Below are 10,430 nucleotides of genomic sequence, written 5' to 3' on the forward strand. Positions count from 1 at the left end.
CACTCCTGTGTGATACTGTCTGATGAACTGTGTATCTAATCCTATCCTGTGTGATACTGTCTGCTGAGCCGTGTATCTAATCCCGCCCTGTGCGATACTGTCTGCTGAGCCGTGTATCTAATCCACTCCTGTGTGATACTATCTGCTGAGCTTTGTATCTAATCCTGTGCTGTGTGATACTGTCAGCTGAGTTGTGTATCTAATCCTATCCTGTGTGATACCATCTGCTGAGCTGTGTATCTAATCCTTTCCTGTGTGATACTGTCTGCTGAGCTATGTATCTAATCCTCTCCTGTGTGATACCGTCTGCTGAGCCGTGTATCTAATCCTCTCCTGTGTGATACTGTCTGCTGAGCTATGTATCTAATCCCATCCTGTGTGATACTGTCTGCTGAGCCGTGTATCTAATCCTCTCCTGTGTGATAATGTCTGCTGAGCTGTGTATCTAATCCTCTCCTGTGTGATACTGTTTGCTGAGCTGTGTATCTAATCTTTTCCTGTGAGATACTGCCTGCTGAACTGTGTATCTAAGCCTATCCTGTGTGATACTGTCTGCTGAGCCATGTATATAATCCTCTACTGTGTGATACTGTCAGGTGAGCTGTGTATCTAATCCTCTCCTGTGTGATATTGTCAGCTGAGCTGTGTATCTAATCCTGTCCTGTGTGATACTGTCTGCTGAGCAGTGTATCTAATTCCATCCTGTTTGATACCATCTGCTGATCCGTGTATCTAATACTCTCCTGTGTGATACTGTCTGCTGTGCTGTGTATCTAATCCTATGCTGTGTGATACTGTCTGCTGAGCTGTGTATCTAATCCTATGCTGTGTGATACTGTCTGCTGAGCTGTATCTCTAATCCTACCCTGTGTGATACTGTCTGCTCAACCGTGTATCTAATCCTCTCCTGTGTGATACCATCTGCTGAGCAGTGTATCTAATCCTCTCCTGTGTGATACCGGCTGCTGAGCTGTGTATCTAATCCTTTCCTGTGTGATACTGTGTGCTGAGCTGTGTATCTAATCCTCTCCTGTGTGATACTGTCTGATGAGCTGTGTATCTAATCCTCTCCTGTGTGATACTGTCTGCTGAGCTGTGTATCTAATCCTCTCCTGTGTGATACTGTCTGATGAACTGTGTATCTAATCCTATCCTGTGTGATACTGTCTGCTGAGCCGTGTATCTAATCCCGCCCTGTGCGATACTGTCTGCTGAGCCGTGTATCTAATCCACCCGTGTGATACAGTCTGCTGAGCTGTGTATCTAATCCTATGCTGTGTGATACTGTCTGCTGAGCTGTGTATCTAATCCTCTCCTGTGTGATACTGTCTGATGAACTGTGTTTCTAATCCTCTCCTGTGTGATACTGTCTGCTGAGCTGTGTATCTAATCCTCTCCTGTGTGATACTGTCTGCTGAGCTGTGTATCTAATCCTCTCCTGTGTGATACTGTCAGCTGAACTGTGTATCTAATCCTCTCCTGTGTGATACTGTCTGCTGAGCTGTGTATCTAATCCTCTCCTGTGTGATACTGTCTGCTGAGCTGTGTATCTAATCCTCTCCTGTGTGATACTGTCTGATGAGCTGTGTATCTAATCCTCTCCTGTGTGACTCTGTCTGCTGAGCCGTGTATCTAATCCTCTCCTGTGTGATACTGTGTGCTGAGATGTGTATCTTATCCTATCCTGTGTGATACTGTTTGATGAGCTGTATATCTAAACCTGTCCTGTGTGATACCGTCTGCTGAGCTATGCATCTAATCCTGTCCTGTGTGATACCGTCTGCTGAGCAGTGTATCTAATCTTATCCTGTGATACTGTCTGCTGAGCTGTGTATCTAATCCCCTCCTGTGTGATTCTGTCTGCTGAGAAGTGTATCTAATCCTATGCTGTGTGATACTGTCTGCTGAGCTGTGTATCTAATTCTATGCTGTGTATCTAATCATCTCCTGTGTGATAATGTCTGCTGAGCCGTGTATCTAATCCTATCCTGTGTGATACTGTCAGCTGAGCTGTGTATCTAATCCTATCCTGTGTAATACCATCTGCTGAGCAGTGTATCTAATCCTATCCTGTGTGATGCTGTCTGCTGACCTGTGTATCTAATCCTCTCCTGTGTGATACTGTCTGCTGAGCCGTGTATCTAATCCTCTCCTGTGTGATACTGTGTGCTGAGCTGTGTATCTAATCCTCTCCTGTGCGTTACTGTCTGCTGAGCTGTGTATCTAATCCTCTCCTGTGTGATAATGTCTGATGAACTGTGTATCTAATCCTGTCCTATGTGATACTGTCAGCTGAGCTGTGTATCTAATCCTCTCCGGTGTGATACTGTCTGCTGTGTCATATATCTAATCACGCCCTGTGCGATACTGTCTGCTGAGCCGTGTATCTAATCCACTCCTGTGTGATACTGTCTGATGAACTGTGTATCTAATCCTGTCCTATGTGATACTGTCAGCTGAACTGTGTATCTAATCCTATCCTGTGTGATACCATCTGCTGAGCTGTGCATCTAATCCTCTCCTGTGTGATACTGTCTGCTGAGCTGTGCATCTAATCCTGTCCTGTGTGATACCGTCTGCTGAGCTATGTATCTAATCCTTTCCTGTGTGATACTGTCTGCTGAGCTGTGTATCTAATCCTCTCCTGTGCGGTACTGTCTGCTGAGCCGTGTATCTAATCCTCTCCTGTGCGATACCGTCTGCTGAGTAGTGTGTCTAATCCTTTCCTGTGCGATACTGTCTGCTGAGCTGTGTATCTAATCCTCTCCTGTGTGATACTGTCTGCTGAGCAGTGTATCTAATCTTATACTGTGTGATACTGTCTCCTGAGCTGTGTATCTAATCCCCTCCTGTGTGATACTGTCTGCTGAGCTGTGTATCTAATCCTCTCCTGTGTGATACTGTCTGTTGAGCCGTGTACCTAATCCTATGCTGTGTGATAGTCTGCTGAGCAGTGTATCTAATCTTATACTGTGTGATACTGTCTGCTGAGCTGTGTATCTAATCCTCTCCTGTGTGATACTGTCTGCTGAGCTGTGTATCTAATCCTCTCCTGTGTGATACTGTCTGCTGAGCTGTGTATCTAATCCCCTCCTGTGTGATACTGTCTGCTGAGCTGTGTATCTAATCCTCTCCTGTGTGATACTGTCTGCTGAGCAGTGTATCTAATCTTATACTGTGTGGAACTGTCTGCTGAGCTGTGTATCTAATCCCCTACTGTGTGATACTGTCTGCTGAGCTGTATATCTAAACCTGTCCTGTGTGATACCATCTGCTGAGCTATGTATCTAATCCTCTCCTGTGTGATACTGTCTGCTGAGCTGTGTGTCTAATCCTCTCCTGTGTGATACTGTCTGCTGAGCCGTGTATCTAATCCTCTCCTGTGTGATACTGTCTGCTAAGCCGTGTATCTAATCCTATCCTGTGTGATACTATCTGCAGAGCAGTGTATCTAATCCTATCCTGTGTGATACTGTCTGCTGAGCCGTGTATCTAATCCTGTCCTGTGTGATACCGTCTGCTGAGCTATGTATCTAATCCTTTCCTGTGTGATACCATCTGCTGAGCTGTGTATCTAATCCTCTCCTGTGTGATACTGTCTGTGGAGCCGTGTATCTAATCCTCTCCTCTGCGATACCGTCTGCTGAGCTGTGTATCTAATCCTATCCTGTGTGATACTGTCTGCTGAGCCGTGTATCTAATCCCATCCTGTGTGATACTGTCTGCTGAGCTGTGTATCTAATCATGTAATGTGTGATACTGTCTGCTGAGCTGTGTATCTAATCGTCTCCTGTGTGATACTGTCTGATGAACTGTGTATCTAATCCTATCTTTCGTGATACTGTCTGCTGAGCCGTGTATCTAATCCACTCCTGTGTGATACTGTCTGATGAACTGTGTATCTAATCCTGTCCTATGTGATACTGTCAGCTGAGCTGTGTATCTAATCCTCTCCTGTGTGATACTGTCTGCTGAGCTGTGCATCTAATCCTGTCCTGTGTGATACCGTCTGCTGAGCTATGTATCTAATCCTTTCCTGTGTGATACCATCTGCTGAGCCGTGTATCTAATCCTCTCCTCTGCGATACCGTCTGCTGAGCTGTGTATCTAATCCTCTCCTGTGTCATACTGTCTGCTGAGCTGTGTATCTAATCCTCTCCTGTGTGATACTGTCTGCTGAGCAGTGTATCTAATCTTATACTGTGTGATACTGTCTGCTGAGCTGTGTATCTAATCCTCTCCTGTGTGATACTGTCTGCTGAGCTGTGTATCTAATCCTCTCCTGTGTGATACTGTCTGCTGAGCCGTGTATCTAATCCTATGCTGTGATAATCTGCTGAGCAGTGTATCTAATCTTATACTGTGTGATACTGTCTTCTGAGCTGTGTATCTAATCCCCTCCTGTTTGATACTGTCTGCTGAGCTGTGTATCTAATCCTCTCCTGTGTGATACTGTCTGCTGAGCAGTGTATCTAATCTTATACTGTGTGGTACTGTCTGCTGAGCTGTGTATCTAATCCCCTCCTGTGTGATACTGTCTGCTGAGCCGTGTATCTAATCCTCTCCTGTGTGATACCGTCTGCTGAGCTATGTATCTAATCCTGTCCTGTGTGATACTGTCTGCTGAGCTGTGTATGTATCTAATCCCCTCCTGTGTGATAATGTCTGCTGAGCTGTGTATCTAATCCTCTCCTCTGTGATAATGTCTGCTGAGCTGTGTATCTAATCCTGACCTGTGTGATACCGTCTGCTGAGCTGTGTATCTAATCCTATCCTGGGTGATACTATCTGCTGAGCCGTGTATCTAATCCTCTCCTGTGTGATACTGTCTGCTGAGCTGTGTATCTAATCCTACCCTGTATGATACTGTCTCCTGAGCCGTGTATCTAATCCTCTCCTGTGTCATACTGTCTGCTGAGCCGTGTATCTAATCCTCTCCTGTGTGATACTGTCTGCTGAGCTGTGTATCTAATCCTCTCCTGTGTGATACTGTCTGCTGAGCCGTGTATCTAATCCTCTCCTGTGTCATACTGTCTGCTGAGCCGTGTATCTAATCCTCTCCTGTGTGATACTGTCTGCTGAGCCGTGTATCTAATCCTCTCCTGTGTGATACTGTCTACTGAGCATTGTATCTAATCCTCTCCTGTGTGATACTGTCTGCTGAGCAGTGTTTCTAATCCTCTCCTGTGTGATACTGTCTGCTGAGCTGTGTATCTAATCTTCTCCTGTGTGATACTGTCTACTGAGCTGTGTATCTAATCCTATTCGGTGTGATACTGTCTGCTGAGCTGTGTATCTAATCCTATTTGGTGTGATACTGTCTGCTGAGCTGTGTATCTAATCCTATCCGGTGTGATACTGTCTGCTGAGCTGTGTATCTAATCCTATCCGGTGTGATACTGTCTGCTGAGCTGTGTATCTAATCCTACCCTGTATGATACTGTCTGCTGAGCCGTGTATCTAATCCTCTCTTGTGTCATACTGTCTGCTGAGCCGTGTATCTAATCCTATCCTGTGTGATACTGTCTGCTGAGCTGTGTATCTAATCCTCTCCTGTGTGATACTGTCTGCTGAGCCGTGTATCTAATCCTCTCCTGTGTGATACTGTCTGCTGAGCTGTATCTCTAATCCTCTCCTGTGTGATACCATCTGCTGAGCCGTGTATCTAATCCTCTCCTGTGTGATACTGTCTGCTGAGCCGTGTATCTAATCCTCTCCTGTGTGATACTGTCTGCTGAGCCGTGTATCTAATCCTCTCCTGTGTGATACTGTCTACTGAGCATTGTATCTAATCCTCTCCTGTGTGATACTGTCTGCTGAGCTGTGTATCTAATCCTATCCGGTGTGATACTGTCTGCTGAGCTGTGTATCTAATCCTATCCTGTGTAATACTGTCTGCTGAGCTGTGTATCTAATCTTCTCCTGTGTGATACTGTCTGCTGAGCTGTGTATCTAATCTTCTCCTGTGTGATACTGTCTGCTGAGCTGTGTATCTAATCCTATCCGGTGTGATACTGTCTGCTGAGCTGTGTATCTAATCCTATCCGGTGTGATACTGTCTGCTGAGCTGTGTATCTAATCCTATCCGGTGTGATACTGTCTGCTGAGCTGTGTATCTAATCCTCTCCTGTGTGATACTGTCTGCTGAGCTGTGTATCTAATCCTATCCAGTGTGATACTGTCTGCTGAGCTGTGTATCTAATCCTCTCCTGTGTGATACTGTCTGCTGAGCTGTGCATCTAATCCTGTCCTGTGTGATACCGTCTGCTGAGCTATGTATCTAATCCTTTCCTGTGTGATACCATCTGCTGAGCCGTGTATCTAATCCTCTCCTCTGCGATACCGTCTGCTGAGCTGTGTATCTAATCCTCTCCTGTGTCATACTGTCTGCTGAGCTGTGTATCTAATCCTCTCCTGTGTGATACTGTCTGCTGAGCAGTGTATCTAATCTTATACTGTGTGATACTGTCTGCTGAGCTGTGTATCTAATCCTCTCCTGTGTGATACTGTCTGCTGAGCTGTGTATCTAATCCTCTCCTGTGTGATACTGTCTGCTGAGCCGTGTATCTAATCCTATGCTGTGATAATCTGCTGAGCAGTGTATCTAATCTTATACTGTGTGATACTGTCTTCTGAGCTGTGTATCTAATCCCCTCCTGTTTGATACTGTCTGCTAAGCTGTGTATCTAATCCTCTCCTGTGTGATACTGTCTGCTGAGCAGTGTATCTAATCTTATACTGTGTGGTACTGTCTGCTGAGCTGTGTATCTAATCCCCTCCTGTGTGATACTGTCTGCTGAGCCGTGTATCTAATCCTCTCCTGTGTGATACTGTCTATTGAGCATTGTATCTAATCCTCTCCTGTGTGATACTGTCTGCTGAGCAGTGTTTCTAATCCTCTCCTGTGTGATACTGTCTGCTGAGCTGTGTATCTAATCTTCTCCTGTGTGATACTGTCTACTGAGCTGTGTATCTAATCCTATTCGGTGTGATACTGTCTGCTGAGCTGTGTATCTAATCCTATTCGGTGTGATACTGTCTGCTGAGCTGTGTATCTAATCCTATCCGGTGTGATACTGTCTGCTGAGCTGTGTATCTAATCCTATCCGGTGTGATACTGTCTGCTGAGCTGTGTATCTAATCCTACCCTGTATGATACTGTCTGCTGAGCCGTGTATCTAATCCTCTCTTGTGTCATACTGTCTGCTGAGCCGTGTATCTAATCCTATCCTGTGTGATACTGTCTGCTGAGCTGTGTATCTAATCCTCTCCTGTGTGATACTGTCTGCTGAGCCGTGTATCTAATCCTCTCCTGTGTGATACTGTCTGCTGAGCTGTATCTCTAATCCTCTCCTGTGTGATACCATCTGCTGAGCCGTGTATCTAATCCTCTCCTGTGTGATACTGTCTGCTGAGCCGTGTATCTAATCCTCTCCTGTGTGATACTGTCTGCTGAGCCGTGTATCTAATCCTCTCCTGTGTGATACTGTCTACTGAGCATTGTATCTAATCCTCTCCTGTGTGATACTGTCTGCTGAGCTGTGTATCTAATCCTATCCGGTGTGATACTGTCTACTGAGCATTGTATCTAATCCTCTCTTGTGTCATACTGTCTGCTGAGCCGTGTATCTAATCTTATACTGTGTGATACTGTCTTCTGAGCTGTGTATCTAATCCCCTCCTGTTTGATACTGTCTGCTGAGCTGTGTATCTAATCCTCTCCTGTGTGATACTGTCTGCTGAGCAGTGTATCTAATCTTATACTGTGTGGTACTGTCTGCTGAGCTGTGTATCTAATTCCCTCCTGTGTGATACTGTCTGCTGAGCTGTGTATCTAATCCTATCCGGTGTGATACTGTCTGCTGAGCAGTGTATCTAATCCTCTCTCATGTTATGTCTTCATCTTTTAATATTTCTAACGGCACCAGGCAGGGATGCCCGCTTTCCCCTCTCCTTTTTATTCTTACACTAGAACCTTTACTACAAAAGCTCAGAGAGGAGGGGAGGATCGTTGGCATCAAATCAGCTGGTACTGAACATAAAATCGCAGCATACGCAGACGATCTACTGATCATGACCTCTAACCCGAGAATATCTGTCCCAGTTATCCTGACATTACTCAAGGAATACGGTGCACTATCAAATTTTAAGGTGAATCTTAGCAAATCTCAAGTCTTAAATATAAATATCCCAGAACCACAAAAAACACAAATGGCAATCGGGTCCCCCTTTACCTGGTCCCCCCCATCAATACGTTTCTTGGGAGTTGAGATTTCTCCAAACCTACAAGAACTTTATAAGTTAAACTTCCCACCGCTATTGCAGAAAATCCAGAAACTTACCCCCAACTGGAATATCTCATACATCTCCTGGTTGGGTAGGAAAAATCTCCTTAAATGTATGATATGGCCAAAAATAACTTATCTAGTGCAAGCCCTTCCAATCCACCTACCTAATTCTTTTTTCATTGACATACGAAAACTCCTCAGCCGTTTTCTGTGGCACAACCAAAAACCCAGACTTCCCTTACAAATATTATCCCTCCCACACTCTGAAGGAGGTATAGATCTGCCAGATCTAAAGATACTTCAACAAGCCACTCATCTCCAAAGAGTCGTGGATGGATCAGGCTCCCACCACAGAAGCAATGGATTAAAGTAGAAGAAACAATCCTTAAATTCCCCCTTAGACAGCTCATCCTCACGCCCTCAAGTAGTACTAGGTATACATCAATTAAAAACCCTTTCACCGCCACTACTTTTAAAATCTGGTCCAATCCCCATATAAGACAAATATGCTCCCCGTTTCCCTCCCCTCTCCTACAAGTTCTCTCCTTTCTCCAGCCCATAATGCCACAATACACAACTCAATTCGCAACTTGATAACACCACTCCAAAAAATTACAGATAATGGGGTCATGCCCTGCTTGGCAGAACTCAATCAAATGCTAGATACTATCTCTTTTCACCCCTTTATGTACCAGAAATTTATGTCTAACTTAAAACTAGTCTTTAAAACTCCAAATTATATTAGGGAAATGACTGATTTTGAAAAACTTATAGCTGCAAAAAACCCCCAAAAAAGAATGTTATCAGCTCTACAAAAACAATTATGCCTAGCCAGAACCCCTAAGAAACTGCCATATGTAATGAAGTGGGAACAGGATCTGAATAGGCCTTTCACCCCATCTGAAATTAAAAGATTACTACTAGCACCTAAAGTCTCCTCTAGATGTGTTAGAGTACAAGAGAATGGCTATAAAGTTCTCTCCAGGTGGTATATGACTCCATCAAAACTTCAGAAATGTTACAAAGGACTTGATCCTAACTGCTGGAGATGCTCTTCTGATGTGGGCACTATGCTCCACATGTGGTGGAACTGTACATTGATTAAGCCCTTCTGGACAAAAATAATTCAAACTATTAATACAATTTTAAACTTGTAACTCTTGACCTCGCCGGAGATCTGCCTTCTGTTTCTGTTCCTATAACATCCCTAAAATAAAATTAACCCTTCTTAGACAGCTCCTGGCCTCGGCTAAGTTACTTGTGACATCCTTATGGAAATCTGCGAAGACCCCAAATATCTCACTCTGGGAAATGAAGGTTGAACAAGTATACAGGCTAGAAGAATTGGCTAGTTGGGATGAAAAAAGGCATAAACAATTCTCGTTGATATGGCGTCCCTGGCACAAATATATTACAGACCGCACAATACTAACCTAAAATACTCAGATCGCTAGCCCATTCTAATCCCAACTCCCCCCCCCCCCTCCCATCATCTATATCTTTGTAGTCCCCCCCCCCCTCCATCTCATCTCCCCGTTCATCCCACTTCCCTTTCAACCTTCCCCCCTTCTCCAGGTTTTTTTTTTTCTTTTTCTCTTCTGAAGTTTTTATTTCCAGGATATCACAATAAACCTTCTTGAATATGATAACATGTTATGTGACCACAATTTTGTACTACGACATGTTCAAAAGAATTGAACCTCTCTTATATTTTTTCTCTCTTCCGAAACGTGTCAATGTTTGGCTGAAATTTATGCAGTCTGGTCAATTTCTGCTCTTATAATCTATGTGATATCGTTATCTTTCATTTGTTTCATTAACAATGTGACTTTTCTTTGTTCAATTGTTAACCTTCTTTAAAAAAAACCTTAATAAAAAGATGTTTAAAAGAAAAGAATAAGCAGGACAAATAAAGGGTTTATCCAACATGTAAAACTAATTTGGAAGCTACAGTTAGGCTTTTAATAGGACTCTTTCAGCATGACTGTGCAAACCAAGCACAGGAGCTCACTGCCAATCATTTAACTACTGTTTTTCCACTATATGATTAGATATTAAGTGCAAATTGCTTGTTTCTTGGTAATGGCCGCATGCTTTTGCAAAAACTGTGCAGCCATTAACAATAAGTGAACCATTTGTAAT

This window comes from Phyllobates terribilis, unplaced genomic scaffold (assembly GCF_046119375.1).
Source record: "Phyllobates terribilis strain yellow unplaced genomic scaffold, ASM4611937v1 Scaffold_1275__1_contigs__length_336725, whole genome shotgun sequence".
NCBI lineage: Eukaryota > Metazoa > Chordata > Amphibia > Anura > Dendrobatidae > Phyllobates > Phyllobates terribilis.